The 22438-nt window shown below is 42.0% G+C and overlaps 1 pseudogene; it reads left to right on the top strand.

The window, feature by feature from the left end:
• The window catches only part of LOC131414220 (coiled-coil domain-containing protein 112-like), a 61591-nt pseudogene extending 39195 nt beyond the window's left edge, over positions 1-22396 (top strand).
• The last annotated feature ends 42 nt before the right edge of the window (positions 22397-22438 follow it).

Genomic DNA, 22438 nt, shown 5'->3' with positions numbered 1-22438 from the left:
ACAACAAGGGAAGCCGGGAGCAGAAGAGGAAGGTGTGACGAGGAAGCTGGGGGAGAGGGTGAGCCCCCCGTGAAATGCTGCCGAGGTCAAGCCACATAAGGACCAGAGTGTCCATTGGGTTTGGCGACATGGAGAAGATTGATGGGAGCTGTAACCAGAGAACAAGGTGCTGACAAGGAAGGTGAGGCACAGCCTCAACAGGTTTATGTGACGCAGAAGTTCTAGGGGAAGGGGTGGGAAGTAGCAAGTTAGCCACCCAATAGTGCCGCCAGATCGAAGAACCATTTTGTAGTTGTCTGGTGTAGAGAGGGAGGGACATGTGCAAATGCCGATGGGAAGGTGGCAGTGGAGAGGGCGGGGCTGGAGACGAAAGGATGCGGGAGGGTGGACTCCAGACCAGTGGAGGGGGGAGGGGTTCCACGGGAGAGGGCACTTCCTCCTCTGCAGCAGGAGGGAGGAGGGGCAGTTGATGCAATTACAGCAGATGTGCGGCAGACGGGAATTTGGGGAAGTTCCGTCTGACAGTTTCTAACTCCTCTGTGAGGGAAGAGGCCCGCCGAGTCTGCTGGAAGAGAAGGAGCAGTGGACTAGAACTCAGTTCATTGTGTGATGTTTTCCAGCACTCAGCAATCTAGGGCAGAGGCAAGGCAGGTGGAGAGGTGGGTTCATCCAAGATTGGGGTTTCCCAGGTGGGTTCGAAAGATGACTAGGTATTTTCTAGGAGCACAAGGAGAGGAAAGCAGAGGCAGGCTACTTAGTCAAAAGCTACTTCTGCACGTAGGGAAAAGAATTTCAAATATGTAATAAACAAAATTTTTTCTTTTAATGCAAAGCAGGAGACGAGAAGTTTGTAAGATGCAATTCGAATAACCAGCCCAACCCAAATAATGTTTACATTCAGGATTTATTAACCTAACTCAAGCTAGAGTAAAGCCCTGAATGCCCCTTCTGCAGCTGGGGCAATTGAGAATTCCAGAATGTAGGGGTTCTCTCCTACTCAAACTCTGTCTTAGTGGGCAATACAAAAGCATCCTAGAGAAATAGGCCCAGACATCAAATAGATGGGCCCACTTGGTAAAGAAGCCTCAGGTTTAGATGCCAGTTCAGGCAGGGAAACATTTGACTGGGGACTGCCATGGAACTGCTCCATCGTGATGTGAAAGGTGTGTGAGAACCTGGTGATTCTGGAGAAGGATTATCCTGGAGGCAGCCAACTGGACACTGTGCATCCCTGGCCTCAGCTCTGCTCAGCCTTTCTGGAATAGTCTGTTGGCAGCTCGAGTCCCTTCCACAGGCATTGGTGGGACTTGGATGATGGTGCTGGCTCAGAAGAGAGCCCTGCGAGGTGATGGTGAATTTCCATCCAAAGTCATGATCGTTTTGCAATGACTCCAAGAGCTGCTTTTGACTCAGGTCCTCTAAGTAGGTCTGGCAGTCAGAATTCTGTGGACTGGAAACAAAGAGCTACTCATACAGGGGTATGTTGGGGGATACAGGGCACTTCTGACAGAGATTGAGATGTGCAGTGATGGCCGATGCTGCTGTATGCCCCATGAAATAGTCCCGCCAAAGTCTGTTAGTAGAGACGAGTTCCAGCCTCTTCTCTTTGTTGGCTGCTGTTGCCTGCAAGCTTGGGAACAGCATTTTAGCAAAACGCTGACACTTTTGTACTAGAGGTGAGGCTGAGAGGAGGCGGGGAGGGGCCTGTGTCTGAGTGACCTGCCTGACAGAACTTCCAGAGGGCAGGGTGTGACAGCTTTCACTTTGTGCTTGGTGGGTAGTAGGATGACTGCTTGGTAACGACCGTCTCATCGCTCCTTTGTGCTCCCAGCGACATACAGAGATACACCTTCCTTTGTTTGCTCTTTTGTTCCTTTATTCACTCGAACATTTGTTTAGGATTTTTATGTGCCTTGCGCGGTGGTAGAAACCAGAGATGGGAAATCTAATGAAGACAAGCGCCTTATTCATGAGGCCTCAGGGTCTGTTTCCTTTCTCCTGAACCCCCACAGCACTTTATCTTGGTCTCCTCTGAGACTTTCATCTCCCTTCACTTTGAACTATAGTTGTTTATTTAATTGTCATCTCTTCTCATAGGCTTTTGACCAGAATTTGCGAAATTGCTGTGGTGGGTACTTTGACCTGCAGATGTGTTTTTCCTTTTCCCTCACACAGAAATTAAACAAAAACCAAAACAATCTAGAATCAGTTACCACATATAAAATTTAGAAGACTTCACATAAAAATTTGGATTTCTGACTTCTCTTAAAATATCAGAAGATCTGCAACACTGGGTGCACCCACCTGGGGCCGAGGAGAGCACTTTCCAGTACACCCCAGTCCCCGCCCAGTGGCTTTGCCCACCTGTGGAGCCTTTTTTGCCTCTGGAAATCTTGAGACTATTAGGAGAATATGATTGCAGGTTAAGTGTGAGTCAGTAATAACTTGGACTGCTCCAAGTGGTGGCTGGGAAAACGTAAGAAAGGAAGATCACAGGAAAGAGTATAAAGGTGAGATTTAGTGACCAATCCAGCATAGCTTGACAGGAATCAGAGTTGTGACCCTAAGTGGCTAGGGCAGTGGCGGTGTTCACAGAGGTGTGGCTGGTAGCCAGTCAGGTGCCCTTGACCAGACGGTTCATACGTCCCCCAGCTGTTTTGAGGGGTGGCTGGTAATTACTCACAGTTGCCCCTTTCTCCAGAAAATTGCCATCCACTGAAAGAATGGGACATAAACACTGAGGTTGCACACACTGCTCTCTGGGGAGGTGGCAGCCCACGGTCAATGATTATTGACATGGGCATACAAAAGGCCATCCTTCTTGTCTTCAGGTGGGTCAACTCAGTGTACAGTTGATGCTCCAGAGCTCCCGCGGACCAGGCTAAAGCCAGACCCCAACTGGGCCCACACCTAGTTTAGCTCATTCTCCTGCCCCATCTTGCTTACCTGACTCCTTTGATCCTGAGAGCACTTCTTCAACAAATCACGAACACCAGCATCTCCATAAATCGTGTATTTCTTGGGAACCCAGCCTTAGATAGTGCTTACAACAGAATTAGGTCGTTTAAAACTTGGGAAATGGCTGATGGTGGGGAGATAAGATCCAGGCGCGCCTCTCTGTAGGGATTCTTTCATAATCACGATTTCATCCCTAGCTCAGCAGCACAGGGCCTGGCATACATAAAGTGTGCAGCAAATGTTAATTGTATGTCAAATGAGTTTGGTATGGAGTCTGCTGAGTTTGAGGAAACAGCAGGACATCCCACATGAGATACAGAAAGTGGGCACAGGATAGTGGTTGTGGCTGGATATGTAGGTCCTTTACAGGGAAAGAAGCAATTCCAGAAAGAGGCAGTAATTAGTGTCAAGGGCAAATAAAACCTTGATTCTTTTCAATATAAAGCAGCGGCATTTGTCTTTAGCTCAATTAACACATAACTCCAATTAGTCTGGATCAATGATTTACAATCCTTTGGTAATGTTGAGACAAAATTCCAATTAGTGAGTTTTGCTCATTGCTAGTAAGTCAGTCTAGTGGAAAAGATTAGCATTCGATGGGGAGGTATTGATGGATTTTATGTCTTCTGTGTTTTATTGCCAAATAATTGAGTGAGCCACCTGAGAATCTTTTAGAACAAAGGAGTGTGCAAAATAAATAAAATAATCATGTGTTTATTGTACTTACACTTAAGAAGAGATTTATGCCTCTCTTTGTTAAATTGATTACATTTTTTTTAAAACAGAAATTAAAAAAAGCAGACAAAAGGATTCAGTTCTCCCAAAAGTCACCCTATCTTTTCAAATGCAGGTCTCCGGTATCCCAAGGAAGGTGGTTTTGAATGCTCTACATGTTGGTTGTCTAATTTCATCCCAGAAGCAGTAATTATAGCTCTTTATAACATGCTAAATAATTCCTCCCCTACTGGATGTTTACGCCTTTCAAATATTTATAGACTGTCATCATTCCTTAGTCATCTCTTTGGAAAGTTGAACAGATTTTGTTCCTATTTATTTTTCATAAATCAATTTCCTCAATACGAAGCTGTTTTTCCTCATTCTCCGTTCACTCTGTCTCTGTCTTTCTGGTACAGTGCTAATCAAAGGTGAGTGAGATATTTCAGGCACAATTTATCTTAAGGTTGTTTGAGAGGATTTGAAATTTCCTCACCTGGATTAGAGTTCCTGAGTTGTATATAGCTCAGAACAGTGCTGACTTTGTCAGTGTTTTTACCATTTTACTTTGAAAATTCATAACTAATTTCCCATGTAATGGCATTCAAAAATCTCTATGTCATTGTTTCTTCTCTGATCATGGAATATGCAGGCATTAAATGAGTTCAGAATATATTTCTGTAACTTGCTTCTGATTATGCAATATTGAATCACATTTCCAGCTTCTTTATATCCATAAACTATTATTATTTCTCAGTGTCCTCCTGAATCAGTAATATTTGAAAACTTAAAAATATTACTTTCATTCTAGATGTTCAAAAAGATATTAAATTCTTTCTTGCAACTGCATTTTAGTCTTTCGACATAAATATTTCTTTCCAACAATGTTTCAGTTGACCTGGCTGCACCATTATTATGACAATTTATTAGGACAATTCCTTTTACTTATTGTTTCATGGGCATCTCACTGATGGGTTACTGTATGTCTACTCTGTCCAGTCAGCAAAACAGAAACCACTCTAGGTGTTTCGAATGGAGGGGCATTTCATACAAGGAATTGGTTTCAAGAGTGTTGGAAGACCCGATGGGGCAAAAGGCAGACGGTGGGGTCACAAAGGGTCAGTGACTGCAGCAAGTCCCTACCAGCCCCGCTGGAGGAATACAGGGAGGACGCTGTGTTGGCAGACCCAGGAGGCCGCTCACAGTGGACACTGCTGGAGGCCAGAAGCCACGCCACTGCCAAACTCGTGTCATCCCTGCTGCAGCTGCTGGAAGCTTTGTGGCGGCATTTTGCTTCTGGAACTGGACTGTGTTGGACTGCCAGCCACAGTCCACAAGGCCAGAAGGCCGCTGAAGCCTGAGGCTGCCCTCTGCTTTCGGAAACAGAAATTTTTAAAATTTTCCTTTCCTTCAGCTCTCCAGTCTCCTGCCAGTGACTCTTTTTGGAAGAACCTGTTCAGAAGTCATCTGGCTGAGAAAGCTGGGAAGTTTAATTTTCAGTGTTTCAGCCCCAGAATATGGAAAGGTAGAAAGGAAGCCAAGAGAAAAATGGGCAAATGGGTGTCACACACCCCTATCCCACTAAGTCTCCGGCATAATTCCAATTCTCTACTTTGTCCACTCGCAAAATAATGATAGCAGGTTAAGTTTAAATGTTAATGTAAATTAAACTTTATAACCTGGTAAAAGTAGTTTTAACATATACAAAATTTCTGGATATTTCTCTAGATCATTATTTCCTACACTGTATTTTAGAGTATAGAAAGGGTCTATTGGTGAAATGGGTTTGGGAAACTCTGCACTTTATAACCCTCTCTTGGAATTTCACACTTCATATTAGCACATTAAAGGCTCTGAGAAATTCATTAGTCTCGAATCAAATTTGACATTTTTGCCTTTGCAATTGGTATGTATTAGTGAAAAAAATGGCCACAGTCCCTGCCACCTGGAGTTTATGAGGAAGAGGCAGGGAATCAAGTGAGCAGAGAAATGTGCGTGTGTATGTGAGTGTGATTTAGGTAAGTGTTGTGAATGAAACAAACAGGCTGCAGTGATAGAAAACATTGTAAAGGGGGACGGACCTCATTCGATAGCTTGGTCAGGGGCAGACTCTTCGAGGAAGAGACATTTAAGCTGAGCACCTTAAAGAGCAGATGGAATCAGCCACACACATGGTACTCTAACACTGGCCACTCAGTAGCCCACAGATCAGTCTCGTCAGCAAACTGTTCTTGAGCTGTAATGAGATCTGTTCAGAAATTGAGAATCAGCATTTGAAACATTTATAGTAATGTGATGACTACCTTTATGTCTGTTAAATCTAAAAATAAAACATATTTCTTTAAACATTTTTTCTTGTAGTTGATTTTTACTGTATTTTACAAAGTATAATTCCATGATAAATTGAGGGAAAAAAAGATCTGATCCCTTACCGCAGATAATTTGAGAAGCTCTGCTCTAGCAGAAGTTAACTAGTCACAAAAGCTCTGAGGACGTGAAGAGGCAGCTGAGTTTGAGGAACTGACAGGAGGCTCGTGACGGGGAGCGCAGTTGTGTGCAGAGCTTTGAGGACCAAAAAATAAAGTGACGGGATTATATTCTAAGTACAATGGGAAGCTACTGAAGACTTTTCAACAACTTAGACACGTGATATGAGTTAGACTTTTAAAATAATCATTCTAACTGCTTTATGAAGAATCAGATGAAATGAAATAAAGAGTGTAAAGGATGAACAGCTTTCAAAAGTTTCGGGGAGAGATGAAGATGGCTTAGATGACAGAGTGATGGTCGGGAGCAGGTTAACTGGGGAGAATTGGAAGGGCGTTGGCACAGGGCTTCCTGATGAGTTGGAGGCAAATGGGGAGAAAGGGATGGGCAGGGGGAAACAGGAAGATGTCCAAGTTCCTGTGAGGAGAAGTGAAGGCTTGATACATACATTCAAGGATCATCAGTGTTGAGTTTTCATAGCCATAGGGATTAGATGATGTTGAGGAGAATGAAAGGAAGGAGTGGAGGGCCCAGGATTGACCCCTGAAGAGAATCCTTGGACTTTCCAAGGCCCTGGGGAACCCGGCCTGAAGAGATCTAATTACCTCAAGGGCATGTTGATTCCTAGACACTCAGGTTTGTGTCTGGAGATGTCTAACCTTAAATTCAATTCAGTAATTCACTGAGTGCCTGTACTATCTAAGAGATCATGGAGAATGCTGTAGAAGATGAGAGTCAAGCAAGACCTTTAAGAGTCTGCTATCTGGAAGGGCATCTGAGATGTAGACGAAAGTACAAGACAAATCTGATCAGTGCTACAAGAGAATTACAAAGCGAATTGGGATCTGCAAAGGGAAAACTGGAAAGCTTCGTGAGGAGGTGGCATTGAGCTGGTCTTAAAGGAGGGTGCATCAATTTGATTCAACAAAAAATAGATAATACGTATGTATGTGTACATATACAAGTACATGTGTATACATGATATATATCATATTAACCCCATAAAAACACACAATTTATATTTATTTCTATATCTTTATTGGTCTGCCTGTGTGTGTGTGTGTGTGTGTGTGTGTATATATATATATATATATATATATGTATGTCAAAAGCTATGAGTTCATAATTCCAATTCAATTCCAATCCAGTACCACAGGGTTCATTGCTTCTCTGATAGTTAGAAACCTGGCTCTCAGAATTTACAATATATTTACTTTCTTGTTCAATTCTAGTGTGTATACACAAGTAGGTTCCGAATTTCCCACTCATATCTCTGTGAGAAACACATTTACTAACCAGAATATAGTATGTCTGTACCATCATTTTTTCTTTAGCCTTAATGGTATTTGATCAAAATACTGATTTCTAGAGTGACTTAGGTGGGTTCTCTTCCCCACCTGTGTTGTGTGGTGGTGTTGTTGGGGTAACGTTAGGTTACTGCATTTGTTAGAGCACGTACTCCATTTTGGGGTACTCCACACCCTGGTATGTTTTTGGGTAATCTACCTAGAGTACAATCCACTTGAGGTGGTGTATAACTCTCTGGGTTGTGACAGATGCTTGGAGCCGTGTGTCCACCACTACAGTCATGCTAGGGAGCAGGTCTATCTCTCCCAAAGTTCCCTGGTGCTGCCCTGTGTGGGCAGCCACTCCCCCCAACTCCAGTCCCTGCCAACCACACATCTGTTTTCTACCCCTGTTTTGGCCTTTTCCAGAAAGTTATATCAATGGGATCACATGATATATGGCTTTTTGGGTCTGGTTACTTTCACTTGGCAAAATCCACTTGAGATTCATCAACGTTGTTGCAAGTATCAGTAGTTCAGTCCTCCTTATAGCTGAACAGTGTTCCATTGAGTGGCTGTGCTGTGCTTTGTTCATCTGCTCGCTGGCTGAAAAGTATTTGGGTTGTTTCCAGTCTGGGGTGACTATGAAAAGATAGGATAAACATTCATGTGTAGGTTTTTGTGTGAACACAAGTTTTCAATCCTCTTGGGTAAATACCTAGGAGATTTCAAACTTTTTTCCTCTGTGTTTCAGTTTGGGTAATTTCTATCGACCAGTCACCAAGTTCACCGATTCTTTGTCAAGTCTGTTGCTGCGGCTTTCATTTCTTGCATTTCAGTTTGATTGATTCTTCTTATAGTTTCCGTCCCTCTGCTGCGATTACCCACCTGATCTTGCCTGTTGTGCTCCTTGTCCACTAGAGCTTTATCACGTCACTCGGAGTTGTTTTAGGCTCCCTGTCAGGCAGTTCCGACATCTCGGCCATATCGGAGTCTGGTTCTGTCGATTGCTGTATTTTTGACAGTGTGTTGTCTTTTCTCACCTTTTCATATGCCTCGTAATTTTTTGTTGAAAGCCAGACACCTTGTTTAGGACAGTAGAGATGAGGAAAATAGCTTTTATGCCTGGAAATGCATAAACCCGTGCTTCTGCTAGAATTGCAGTGTTTGAGTTTGATTAGGAGTTGGGCTGAGTCTGCAATTCCCTCCCTCCGTGTCACCCTCAGTGCACCAGGGGCATCTGATTCCTCCACTGAACCTGTGTTTCAGCTGGCGGCGGGTTTGCTGGCAGTTTTTTCTCAACGTCAGCTCCACCCTCAGCTTTAGGGCTTCCCTTTGCACTGCCACTCTGAGCAGGTCTGTTTCCACACTCTGGGCCCCCTCCCAGCAATACCCACGGCCACTTGTCACTTGTCACTCAGCCGTGGGCCCGGTGGTGGGAGGGGGAGCTCTGTTGTCACAGCCTCAGTCTTTGGCAGGCCCTGTGCCCAGGGGTGTGGCCTTCTCTGTGCTCCTGTCCCTCCCTCCGCTGTGGTGGTGGTAGATCACCCAAGAGCATTCCAGAGCCTCAGCCAGGGTTAGGGTGACCACTTCCTCCCAGCTGGCAGGGACTTCCCCAGTTTTTGCACTGCAAGTCCCACGTCCGTCCTAGGCAAACTGGAACTAGGGGTGGAGGATTGTTTTCTGTTCCCTTTCTCAGCTGCAAGGGGTTTTCACAACGTTTGTGACCCGCCTCCCTCACAGCTGAAGGCTCTTGTTCCCTAGGGGAGATAAAGGAGAAAGGTCCTCTTGGGGGTTTCCTACCCCTGCAGCAGAGGCTGCTATTCCGCTCTTCAGGCCTCCAAGACTAGGGGTGCTCTCTCAGGGCACTAGATGTGGGGTTCACGGAGAAGAGCCAGCAAGAGGGTGCAAACTCTCCTGTACCCGCAGCTCCCAGGGGTGCCACATCCATCTGCCAGCCACACTCAGCCTCCGCCAATCTGTTGACTATGTGGGCTGAATTCTCCCACAAGTGGCTGGTTGTGTCTGCCCTAGGTAAGCAAGTGGCCGTATCTTGTCTCTCCCTGCAGATGCCTGTCAGTACTTAAGATTTTGGTCTAGTTGGTTATCCTATGACCTCAGCTCTCTGACGGGTTCAAGGAAACTGATGAACTCACAGTCAGTTTGACAGTTTTTGTCATGCGTGATGAAGTGACATTCTTTTAAGCTTTCTACATCCCTAAGCCAAATCTTTGATTTTTAAAATTTGTACTACTAAAAAAAAAATTTGAACTGCACAAACACACACACACACACACACTATACATTCAGTTCTCAGCTGCCCTAGGTTGGTGAGTATACTCATCACTGGCCTGTATTAGTCGAATGTCCAGGTTAGAGCAGGCAGGTTTGGTTGTAGTTTCAATGGACTATCCTGAAAATGTGTCATTTCCACGTCTCTTTTACACGCAGTACAGGAATATTGTGGAAGTCTCTTTGGCATCTAGAATGTCAGGCACCATCTTGACATTCTATCTCCCTGCACATCAGGCCTTCTCTTTTCTTCACAAGTTGAATTCGTATTGTTTACTTAGCTTTATTTTTGCTGCAGTAGATTAATTCAAATGTATTCAACAAATACATGTTGAATGTCTTACAGAGAGTAGGTAAGGCATATTAGAAATATAAAGTGTACATTGAGTTTTTATGGAAAATGCCAATATCTTATCAGTTTGGGGCTCAAGGTTGTTTTTAAGGTGATGTTTTGTGGTTTTCCACTCTGTACAAGTTTCTGTGTTGGGAAGACTTGTATAAGCAGATTCATAGAAATCCCCTGCTAGCTGTATCACCTGGCATTTCTTCACAATGGTATATAGTCAAACGTCACTAAATGATGGGGACACATTCTGAGAAATGCAACATTAGGCAATTTTGTCCTTGTGCGAACAACATAGAGTGTACTTACACAAAGCTAGATGGTATAGCCTACCACACACCTAGCCTGTATGGTATAGCCTATTGCTCCTAGGCTACAAACCTGCACAGCATGTTACTGTACTGAACACTGTTGGAGGCAGTTGTAACACAATGGTAAGTATTTGTCTGTGTAAAAATATCTAAACATAGAAAAGGTACAGTAAAAATGCGGTGTAAGAGATAAAAAATGGTGCACCTGTACAGGGCACTGACCACGAATGGAGCCTGCAGGACTGGAAGCAGCTCTGGGGGAGTCAGTGAGTGATGGTGAGTGAATGTGAAGACCTAGGACATGACTGTGCACTGCTGCAGACTTTATAACACTGTATGCTTAGGCTACACTAAATCTATAAAAAGTATTTTTCTTTCTACACTAATAAATTAACCTTAGCTTATTGTAACATTGTAAAGTTTACTTTATAAAGTTTTTATTTTTTTTAAGCTTTTGACCTTGTATAGCTGTACAAAAATATTTTCTTTCTTTATGTCCTTATTCTATAAGATTTTTCTATTTTTAAAATTTTTATTTTATTTTTTTACTTTTTAAACTTTTTAATTAAAAACTAAGACACAAACACACACATTAGCCTAGGCCTACACAGGGTCAGGATCATCAGTATCACTGTCTTCCACCTCCACACCTTGTCCCACTGAAGGTCTTCAGGGGCAATAACACACATGGAGCTGTCATCTCCTAGGATAACAATGCCGCCTTCTAGAATACCTCTTGAAGGACTTGCCTGAGGCTCTTCTTGAGGAGGTGTCAATCTTTTCAGAAATGTATCCATGGTGGTTTGCTTGGTTTGTTTCTTTTTTACATCATAGATTTGCCTGTAAGCAGATAATGAACCATACACATTCCTCTCTATTTTGGTGTTGGGGTCCATTTCAAACTTTTTAAGGAGCTTGTTGAGGTCTGCAAAAGCTTCAGGTAAACCCTTCACTGAATTTTCTTGGTGGTTCTTCTTCTTTTTCTTCTCCTCCAGTCTCCTTTTCTCTTGCCTCTTCTTCAGCTATGCATTCCTGTTCTAGTTCCAACAACTCCTCATTAGTCACTTCCTCAGGAACCACCTCTAAGCGCTCCTCAGTGTCATCCTCATCCACACCTAGGTTAAAGTTCTTTGCCATCTCAGCCACAGCCTGGTTGATTTTTGCATTCTCCTCATCCTCGACAAATCCTTTGAAGCCATGGATGAACTTCTTGAGTATCTTCTTCCAGATGCCATTCATACACTCCTTGGTGACATCACCCCAAATCCAAACAAGGTTCTTGATGCAGTCACAGGTGTTGGAATCCTTCCAACCAGTGTCTTCCTCACTTGCAGCAATAGCCTGGCAAAGGTCCTCCTCAGGTAGTAGGCCTTAAAATCTGCTGACTCCTTGATCCATTGGTTGGATCAAAGAGGTGGTGTTTGGAGGGAGAAAGACCACTTTGATGTTGGGATGAAGATCACAAATAAAAGGAGGATGTCCAGGAGCATTATCAACAATAAGCAAAATCTTGAAAGTTATGTTATTCTCCAAACAGTACGTCTCCATTTCGCTGGCAGAGCAATTCAGGAGGCATCTTGGAAGAGGAGCTGGGTCCCCCCTGACTTCTTACTGCTCCTGTGGACACTGGCAGTGTGTGCTTACTAATATGCTTCAAGGCCCTGGGGTTCTCACTGTGCCAGATCACAAAGGGTTTCAATTTGTAGCCTGCAACATTGCTTCCGAGCAAGACAGTTATGCTGATCTTAAAAGTCTTGAAACCTGGCATTGACTTGGCCTTGTTATGGATGAAAGTCCTCTCAGGCATCCATTTCCAGAATCGGGAGCTTTCATCCATATTGAATATTTTCTCTGGCAAGTAATTTTCCTCTACAATCAGCTTATCTAGAGCTTCCAAAAATTCTTCAGCTGCCTTCGCATCACCACTCGCAGACTCAGCACTTTCACATTATATAATGAATAATGATTCTTGAATCATTTAATCGTAGTCAGATCCAGCCTTTTCTTTCAACATCACACACAAATTTTCACTTCGGCTGTGATCATTATGGTGCTGAGAGGGATATGCTTCTGTGTCTGGTCTTTAATCCAGGTCATTAAAAGTGTCTCCATGTCTCATATAGGCCCTTCTCAAATATTTTTAGTCTTGTTGCCTTCAGTGAAGCAGATCCTTTAACAGCTTCTATCACTTTGGTCATGTTCTTCAAGATCATAGCTATGGTGGAATGGGACACGCCTGACTGGTGAGCAGTAACCATCACTGATTTTCCACCTTTGTAGTCCTAATCACTTTTAATTTTGTTTCCATGTCAATCACTCAACATGGCCTCTTACTGGAAACATTACCAGTAGCTTTTGTACATTGAGGAGCCATGATGAACAAAACAACATGAGGTTAAACCAAGCACAGGAGAAGATGATACAGTCAAGAGACACAGTAAACACGAGACGTGTGAGGCTGCTGCTGGCATAACATGACATACTGTTTTACGTAACTTCTTTTTAATAAGTAAAAAAGGTACACTCTAAAATAATGATAAAAAGTACAGTAGAGTAAATATATAAACTGGTACCATAGTCATTTATTACCATTATCAAGTATTACATACCGTACAGGCAGACCTCAGAGACATTGCGGGTTCGGTTCTAGGCCACCACAATAAAGCAAATATTGCAATAAAGCAAGTCACATGAATTTTTTGGTTTTCCAGTGCATATAAAAGTGATGTTTGGATCAACCCTGACGGCCTAGTGGTTAAAGTTTGGCGCACTCAGCTTCGGCAGCCCAGGTTTGGTTCCTGGGCACAGAACCACACCACTCCTCTGTCAGTGGCCATGCTGTGACAGAAACTCACCTAAAAAAAAAAGAGGAAGGTTGGCAACAGATGTTAGGTCAGGGTGACTCTTCCCCAGCGAAAAAAAAAGTTACCTTTACACTATACTGTAGTCTATGAAGTGTGTAATAGCATTATGTCTTAAAAAAACAATGTACATACCTTAATTAAAAAATACTTTATTGCTAACCACCATCTGAGCCTTCAGAAAATTGTAATTTTTTTGCTGCTGGAGAGTCTTGTAAAACACATAATATCTGCAAAGTTCAATAAAACGAAGGGCAATAAAATGAGATATGCCTGTACATATGCTTGTGCAGTAGGCTTGTTTACACCAGCATCGCCAGAAACACATGAGTAATGCATTGCACTACAACGTTATGACAACTACAGTGTCACTAAGCCATAGGAACGTTTTCAGCTCCATTATAATCTTATGGGACCACCATCATATATGTGGTCCGTCGTTGACTGAAACAACGTTATGCAGCACATGGCTGTATTCTCAAATATGTACGGGTTCTCTTTACAATCTCTATCCTCATTGAATGTTTAACATAACATTTTAAACTAACTAATATGATGGTCATTATACTTACAATTGATATTTTAATTCATAGCTATTATAATCATTATCATAATTATTATTTTATTACCTAGTATTATGCATATTTTTCTGTCTCATAATTATCTTTAACTCATAAATATTACAAATATCATTTGTTGTATTTTTGTAGCTATGCAAAAAAATGTTTATGGAACATGGGTAACTCTTTTGTACCCCTTACCTTAATATCAAAGGCACTCAATATATTTACAAAGAAAATATCATTTAAAAAGAGCACTATAGCATTTTTAATTGCTATAAGTATAATTTTTATTAAATACATTCGTTAGCATTAGTTTCATGGTTGTTTTTAATAGCAAAACATTCTAAGCAACGTAAATAACAATAGAGATGGTTCTAGAATTATATATAGCCACTTAATTCAAGTTTTTATCACTATTAAAATTTTGTTAAATTAACATAATTTAACATTATGTTAAAAAAATAACATTTTTTTGCTATACAATTCAATGTGTTATAATGCATGTATAGATAGATTCACATAATCATGAACACAATTAGGATACAGGACAGTTCCATGACCACCAAGATTTCCCTAGCACCATCTCTGTTTACTCACCACTCCCCACACCCTAACCCCTGCAACCACTCTTCTGTTTCTCCTCCCTATAGTTTTCCTATAGTTTTGCCTTTTCCAAGTGTCATTTCAATGGAGTCACATAATATGTAACATTTTAAGACTAGCTCCTTTCACTCAGTTCACTGCCTGTGAGATCCATCCATGTTATTTGTGTATCAAGACTTTGTTTCTTTTTATTCCTGAAAAGTATTCCATTGTATGGATGTACCACATCTTGCTTATCCATTTACCTATGAATGGGCATTTAGATTGTTTCCAAATTTTGCTAATTATGCATGAAGTTGCTATAATCATTTATGTACAGGTTTTTTTCTGTAAACATAAGTTTTTAGTTCTCTAGGTTAAATGGGATTGCTGGGTCATATGGTAAGTGTATTTTTAACTTTATAAGAAACTGCCAACCTGTTCCAGAGTGTCTGTACCATTTTGGATTCCCATCAGCAATACGTGAGCATTCCAGTTGCTCTGCATCCTTGTCAGCACTTGGTATTGTCAGTAGGGTGTTTTTTTTTTTTTTTTTTTTTTGCCATTCTCATAGGTAGATGGTGGTATCTTATTGTAATTGTAACTTATATTTCCGTGAATGGCTAATGACGTGGAGCATCTTTTCATGTGCTTATTTGTCATTTAGCCATCTGTATATTTCCTCTGGTGAAGTGTCTATTCAAATATTTTGCCCATTTGAAAAATTGTGTTGTTTGTTTTCTTATTGTTGAGTCTTGAGAGTTCTTTGTATATTCTGGATACAAGTCCTTTTTTTGGAAATGTAATTTACTAATATATTTTTCCCAATCTGTAGCTTGGCTCTTTTCATTCTCTTAGCAGTATCATTTGCAGAGCAAAAGTTTTAAATTTTTATAAAAACCAATTTAAGACTTTTAAAAAAGCTTTATGGGTTGTGCTTTTAGTTTCATATGTACAAATTCTTTGCTTAACCCAAGGTGTCCATGAGAAGACAAACATACCGAGAGTAGGCATCATAAGCTTAAATGAGAGAGAAAGACAGACCAGTGAAGTCAAGCTCCCATCTTAACAAGATGGGGCACATTAAGGTGTTGAGCAGGGAATGAAGGGATATTCTAGATGGACCTTTATGGACGATTGGTCTGGCAGTGATGTACTACATGGATTGGAAGAAGGGGAGTGGATAGAGTTATAAAGAACACCTGGGAGACTATTGACATATCTAGGTTTGCAATGCAAAGGGCTTAAACCAGCATTGTGACAATATGCCATGGAAACATAAAGGAACAGATGATAGGACAACTATTTTAAAGAAAAAAATTAACCCAATATTGAAGATTTACCAATATGAGAAATAAACAAGAAGAGTTAATCAAGGGTGATACTAAGATATTTAACTTGGCTGATTAAGAGAATGGCAGGGGAGTTGGGAAAGCTCCTGGTTTCAGAACAGAGAAAGATCAAGAGTTTATCTCAGGATGTCTTGAATAGGGTTTATGGATCATTTGTCTTTGTATCCCAAACCCTAGCACAGCACCTGATACTCAACGCAAGTTCTTCAAATAAATAGCATTGAGACTTTGAGATGGCAGGAAGTATCCCAGAAGAATTTATGCAGTGATCATTCAAAGGTACAGAAGTATAGGGTGGCTCTAAAGTCTGGAAACTTTTAGCAAATATGCATAAGAAGTCGTTTAAAATATTGTTACAACAATACAATGACGTTACATGATGTGTTCAATGTATTGCTCCTCCTGAGCAATGCATATTCAATGCAAAATCAAAATGAATGTTGTACAAAATGCAGCATTTCCATCAATTCCTGCACATACACGTGATGCATTTCCTCAGAAAATTTGTCTCTGATTTTTGCTGATAAGCCTTTAACTTACCCAAAAAGAAGCATTCAAGAGAGTTCAACTTGTGAAAAAATACAATAACAAGATTCATTTCCAGACTTTTGGCCAACAGTAGAACCCCCCATGAGAGGACAAGGCTGAAGATATAGAATGGGGGCCATCATCAGAGAGGTTACATTTTTAGAGTGGATATTGGGATAACTGATGGATTTCCTTGGGGAGTCAATACAGAGAGAGAAAAGAGCAGGTAGTCAAGGAAATGAAAAGAGAACCAGGGAAAGATCTGGAGGTGACATGAGGAGACCCAGGAGAGAGTGGGATCCTCACAGCAGTGGAGCAAGGGCTTTAAAGGTGGAGTAGGTCACCAAGTGGTAAATACGGTGAGCAGAGTGACGTGCCACAGAGATTATGAAGCTTATGAAATAACTTCTAGCACTTTCAGTAGAGTCGTGGGGAACGGAATACACTTGTGGAGGGAATGAACGATGAGGAAGTGGAAACATATAGAACGTTTGTCATTTGTAGAAGTTTGTAGTGAGTGGAAGGGAAAAATTGAAAAGTAGCTATAGGAGCATCCAGGCAAGTTTACTTTTTTTAAGCTAGGGAAGGGGTGTGTGTGTGTGTGTGTGTGTGTGTGTGTGTGTGTGTGTGTGTGTGTGTCTGAAGGTAGAGCCAGTAAAGAAGGGGGGCTTGACAGTGTTGGGAAAAGGAGTAGGTATTAAGACGAGGACCCTTAGGACTTGGCTGGAAGGAGATTGGGAAATTCTGTTTTCTCCCTCAGTCTTCACCCTTATCTTTCTCCTCGGGATGTGTAAGCCAGCTGCCTGACTGCTAGAGCATTTGTATGTTTCTGGAAGACTGCTAAGATACTCTGGGACACAACTGACTTCATGAGGGTATTAACGCTTCTGGATCAGTTTCCTCTATTGAATTTATCCGGTTTAGCTTCTTCTCACCTTAAAATATCTCCTCTAATAATCTCAATCATCATCAATTAACATTCATTGAGAAACTCCCTCAGTATTTGGTATTATGCAAATTGCAGATGGATTGGTTTCCACTATAACTGCCCAGGAATGGCATTTTTACTCATTAAAGCAGGACCTTGACGATGCCTTCTTGGCAATTATCCATATAGATTTCCACACTTCTCAAGTGTAAGCCCAGAAACCCACTACACTCAGAGTTTTTGTTCCTTCTATTTTACAAAATATAAAAGAAGAAATTAAAGAGAAAAGTTTCCATTTAAATGGATTACTAGATGCAATGTTATATGAATAGAAAGGCTGGTCAGAACCAATGATTCATGCAATTACTTCGGGAGGAAAAATGAGAAGATGATTTAATAATTATTTTAAAGTTAAAAAAATACATTTATTTTCTTATACTTGGCAGTTGTGGCTCATGTGCCTGGGACCAGACGGGGCTCTCTGTCTGTGACCTCCCAATGATTTCTGAATGATCATACCTATAGCATAGACACAATTAAAAGTTTGTCTCATTGATTCTTAAGGAAATGTTAATTTTTGTTACACAGTTGAAACTCAAAACCAAAATCACCTCTTTCTATGTTTTCATAACCCCAAAGATAGCTAAAGATTCCATATCATTAAAATCACTGAGTGAATGTGTTGCAGTTGAAATCTACGGACTGCTAAGAGCTACCAGTGATAAGCTAATCCATAAGTTATCTTTGTATTAACAGTCTGTTAGTTAACAAACTTTTGATGAAAGTAACAGATATCAGTTTAAAGGAACATACAGCTACTAGGTCAGGTTCTTTGTTCATTCACCTAATTATTCATTAGAAAGCATTTAAAAGTACCTACAATGCATTACCTACTATAGAAGGCTCTGAGGAAGAAAAATATCAACCCCGTTGCAATTTGCTAATTTTTATTAGAAATAATAACCTGGGGTAACAATGGAGTGTCTTCAAGAATTTGGAAATGGAGTTTTCCTCTGAGAACTAAATCCTGATTCAGCACTAAATGGACTCGGACGGAAATGAGCAGTCTCCAGGAGAGAGAGAGTGGCCCCAAGACTTCCAAGGCAGCCTGGCCATGATCGAGGCATTCACACACATGAGGGGGCTGCCAGTCAGCCTGTCAGCAGCTGAAGATGAAATAGTCACAGCCAGTTTTCCTGCAGCCATGGCCCCCAGCCCCTAGGGCTCCTCTTCTCTCCCAGCCGCCCTGGAACTCCCCACAGCCCAGCAGCTGGCAGAGCAAGGAGCTTCCAGCCCTGCAGCCCTCCTGCTGGCATTCCACTTGGCTGGAGCCCATGTTGTATGGGGTCTTAAAGATTTGGAATATCCTCCCTGAAGAATCCACTCATCAACAGTTTGATCATTGATGGATTCTCAGAGGAGATGGCGTCTAAGAGGCACAGTGTGCCTCACAGCACAGTGCCTGGGGTGACGCTCCCCATCACAGACAGAGGAAGCTGCAGCATTGGGACTTGAAGAGCTTTAGACGTTTAACAGGAACATATAGTGTTCCCTGTTCTGAGTTCATGTTCATTGTCTTAGTTTGTGCTGCTGTGACACTAATACCATAGGATGGGCAGCTTAAACAACCAACATTTATTTCTCACCCTTCTGGAGACCAAGAAGTCCAAGATCAGGCTGCCGGCAGATTCAAGATCTGGTGAGGGCCTGCTTCCTGGTCCACAGCTGCCACCGTCTCACTGTGTCCTCCCACGACGGATTGGGTGAGAGAGCTCTCTGGGGTCCTTTTATAAGGCACTAATCCCATTCATGAGTGCTCCACCCTCATGACCTAATCACCTCCCAAAGGCCCCACTCCCTAATACCATCACATTAGGGGCTAGGACTTCAACATATGAATTTTGGGGGACACTCCCCAAGCCTGACGGGCAGACGCTGGTATGCACTAGGAGTTGTCAGTACAGTTCATTGTGAATTAAGAATTGGTATTCGGGTTTTATGGACTAGTGTCTTGAGAGCTCTGTTAATATGAGTGAATATCCTCAAGGCATACTAACTCAGTGACACTAACAAGTTAGAGATCCTGAGCCTGTGTGGCTGTGGGCAGCTTCCCTGCCTTGCAGAATTCCCATGGCAAATGTCACCCAGGAAGTTCTCGTGGGAAGAGCCTGCCAGCCTTTCCAATGATCCCAGTCTGCTCACCATCCAAGAAGTGAGCAGCACAGTGATGGAACCAGCAGAGCGGATGGAACAAAGGGTACTGTACAGGCAAGAAGGAGAACCAAGCTCCCGGCCTTTCTCTCTCCTTCTCTCTACCACTAACATGCTTGAAAGAAATATATATATATTCTACATCAGCAGCCGCGACTTCCTCTTTCTATTCTAATTTTTTAACTATTTTCACCATTCTACGGAAACTGCTCTCACTAAGATCACGATATGCCAAATTCGATTACTTAGTTTTAGCTTTCTCTCCAATGTGTTAGCTCCTCAGCTTTTGTTATCGACCTTGACAGTAGGGTTGGGTCTTGTGTACCATATTTTCACCAGTGTCCATCACAGATCACAGTGACTGGTTCCTAGGAAGCACTAACTACATTTTTATTGAAAGAACGAATAACTCTTTTGACTGACAAAGGAGGGCAAATCATTCCCTCTTTCTGTGCTCTCAGAGCCTTTTGTTATCAGATATCGTATCATTGTTTATATTTACTCATCTGTGTTCCCAAGGGATTGAGAGCAACAACTGTGTCTTGTACATCTTTTTCCAATCAGAAATAATGGAAATAGAGTTGCTTTTGATAAAAGAGGGCAATTTTTAATAACACTATTTTTTTTCTCCATAGGTCTTAAATTCCTGGGAGCTGCTGAGAAGTTAACTCCTGAGGTTGGATAAAATGGCCTTTGAGTTACCTTTTCCTTTTATTTGCAAGGCTCTCAAAGGAAATTATATAACAATAAACCTTCTTTCTTAAAGCCCCTAAAACACAATTAACTATAAAAAACAATTTAAGATATGTCACATGCGTCTTGGGTTCTACCCAAAAAAGTTTAGTTCCTGAAGCACCAGCTCCTTCTTACAATGGCTCACCCTTCAAGGACATAGTTGAAACCACGATGAGCTTGAAAACAGTTACATTGGAGCAAGGCTGTAGTAACTGTATAGCTTAGGGTAGATTCTGGATACAGGGAGTCAGAAGTAACACTTTACAATAGGCCATTGTGATAGTAGTTCTCCTCGTTCCATAATTATTTATATTATTGTTAAATTCAATATTCTTTGAAGATATAATAGATGCATAACGATTAGAGCTAACATATATTGATAAGTAAATATGTGCCTGGCACTGGGTAAGTGTTGAATTTTTTATCTGAAGCAAAGACATACTTTTTTTAGTGTTAATGCAGAAATGTTGAATACTCTCAAAGGTAGGGATAATGGAAAAATTTAGGTTTTTAGATAGGGTAATTCCTGAGTACAGAACCTAGAGATTAGAGACCTCCAGAAGCAACTTTGTTAAATACATGGACTGGACACAATGTGATCAATTATTGCTCTTAACTTTTTAAAATTATTACTTAAAGTTGTAATACTTCATGTAAAATTATGTTCTTTAGAAAATATGTTGCACAATTTGGCACAAAATCTATAGCCCTATAAAAAATTGATACATTTACCAAAAGGTAGTGGGAAAGGTAAGGATTTAACTGCAGCAGTTGTATGCACAAACACATATAGGCTTACACAGATCCTTGTCACGGTTCCAACATCTATTGCGTATAACAAACTACTGCAAAATTTAGTCACTTAAACGAGACCTTTTACGGTATTTCACTATTTTGAGGGTGATGAATTTGAGCAGGCCTCTGCTGAGCGGTTCCTTTGTTCCACATGGCATCAATGAAGGTCACTGAGAGGTATTCAGCTGGCGGATGGGCTGGTCTGGAGGATCCAATAAAAACCGGCAGGATTCAGTGGGGGATGCTGGCAGGCAGGGCTCAGCGGGGATTGTGACCAGAAGACATACACGGTAGCCTTTCCAGCATGGCAGTCTCAAGGGAGCTGAACATCTTACACAGCAGCTCAGGGCTACCAGAGAGAATGTTCCAAGAGACCACAGTAGAAGATGCAAGATTCCTTTTAGCTTAACCTTGAAAAGTCCAGATACTCTATTTTTGAAAATCCTCTATATTCTATTTTCCAAAGCAAGCCACCGAAGTCAGCCTGGATTCAAAGGGTAGGGTATTGGACTCTGCATCTCAATGAGGGGAGACCAAAGAGTATGAGGGTGACTTTAATCTTTACACACACAGACCAGCTGAGGAGCGCCGGGCCACAGCAGCCACCTCTAGACCTTCTGCGTCTGGAATGCTATGGCTGGACGGACAGCATTTACCTCTGCATGGCTTCTGGTCCTCCGCCCCTGGAAGATGAACCCAAATCTCCACACATGAGGAGATGGATTCATGTGCTCTGCTGCTGCCCCATTTTTTCTTCACTAAGCCATTAGGACCAAAACGTCTTTTTGTGTGTCTAGTATCTACTACTTACTAGTTTTAGAGTTTTTCCCAGGCATGGATCATAGAAGGTCAGAGCTGCAAGGGACCTACCAGAGATACAGTCTGGTCCTACTTCATAGATGAGGAAAATTAGATCTAAAGTAGCTATTCACCTGTCCAAGGTTCAGAAACTGATGAGGGACAGAGCGCAGCTGGGACCTCCTGCTGCCACACTTGAGACAGGGGATCCCGATTATCTGTGGGATGGGTGTCCTGTTCACCTGATTCTTCACCTAGAAGCAGTCCATCGGCCTTGATTAAGGCTCCTATTTCATCAGGAAACATTTAAATGAAACTATTTCAACGACACCAATGAATCTTCTATATCCAGCCTATTTTCTCAGTCCATATTCGACGGCGGTTCTACCACGTGCGGGCACATACACACACTGCCCTCCAGAGGCCTTCCCTCGAGCTAGAAGGTGGGAGCAGAGATGACACTAGTCACCTTTCCCCGGCCCGCTTATCCCATCACGCTCTTCTGAGAACTTCTATAACCCTCTTCCCTCCTTTCTTTTCCGGAACAGAAGTGGGTGTTGGTAAAAGTATCCACGGATCAGCGGCCAAGTCCAGTCGTTACCGCTCCGTTTGCTCATCGGAGGAGGTGGCGGACAGCTCTGACTTCGTCTAGTCCACGGGGACTCGAGGTCTGCCCCAGATGCGGTCGTGGTAG

This window comes from Diceros bicornis, chromosome 14 (assembly GCF_020826845.1).
Source record: "Diceros bicornis minor isolate mBicDic1 chromosome 14, mDicBic1.mat.cur, whole genome shotgun sequence".
NCBI classification, from domain to species: Eukaryota; Metazoa; Chordata; class Mammalia; order Perissodactyla; family Rhinocerotidae; genus Diceros; species Diceros bicornis.
Note: the sequence above shows the minus strand (reverse complement) of the source record. Positions and strands in the feature narration are given on the sequence as shown.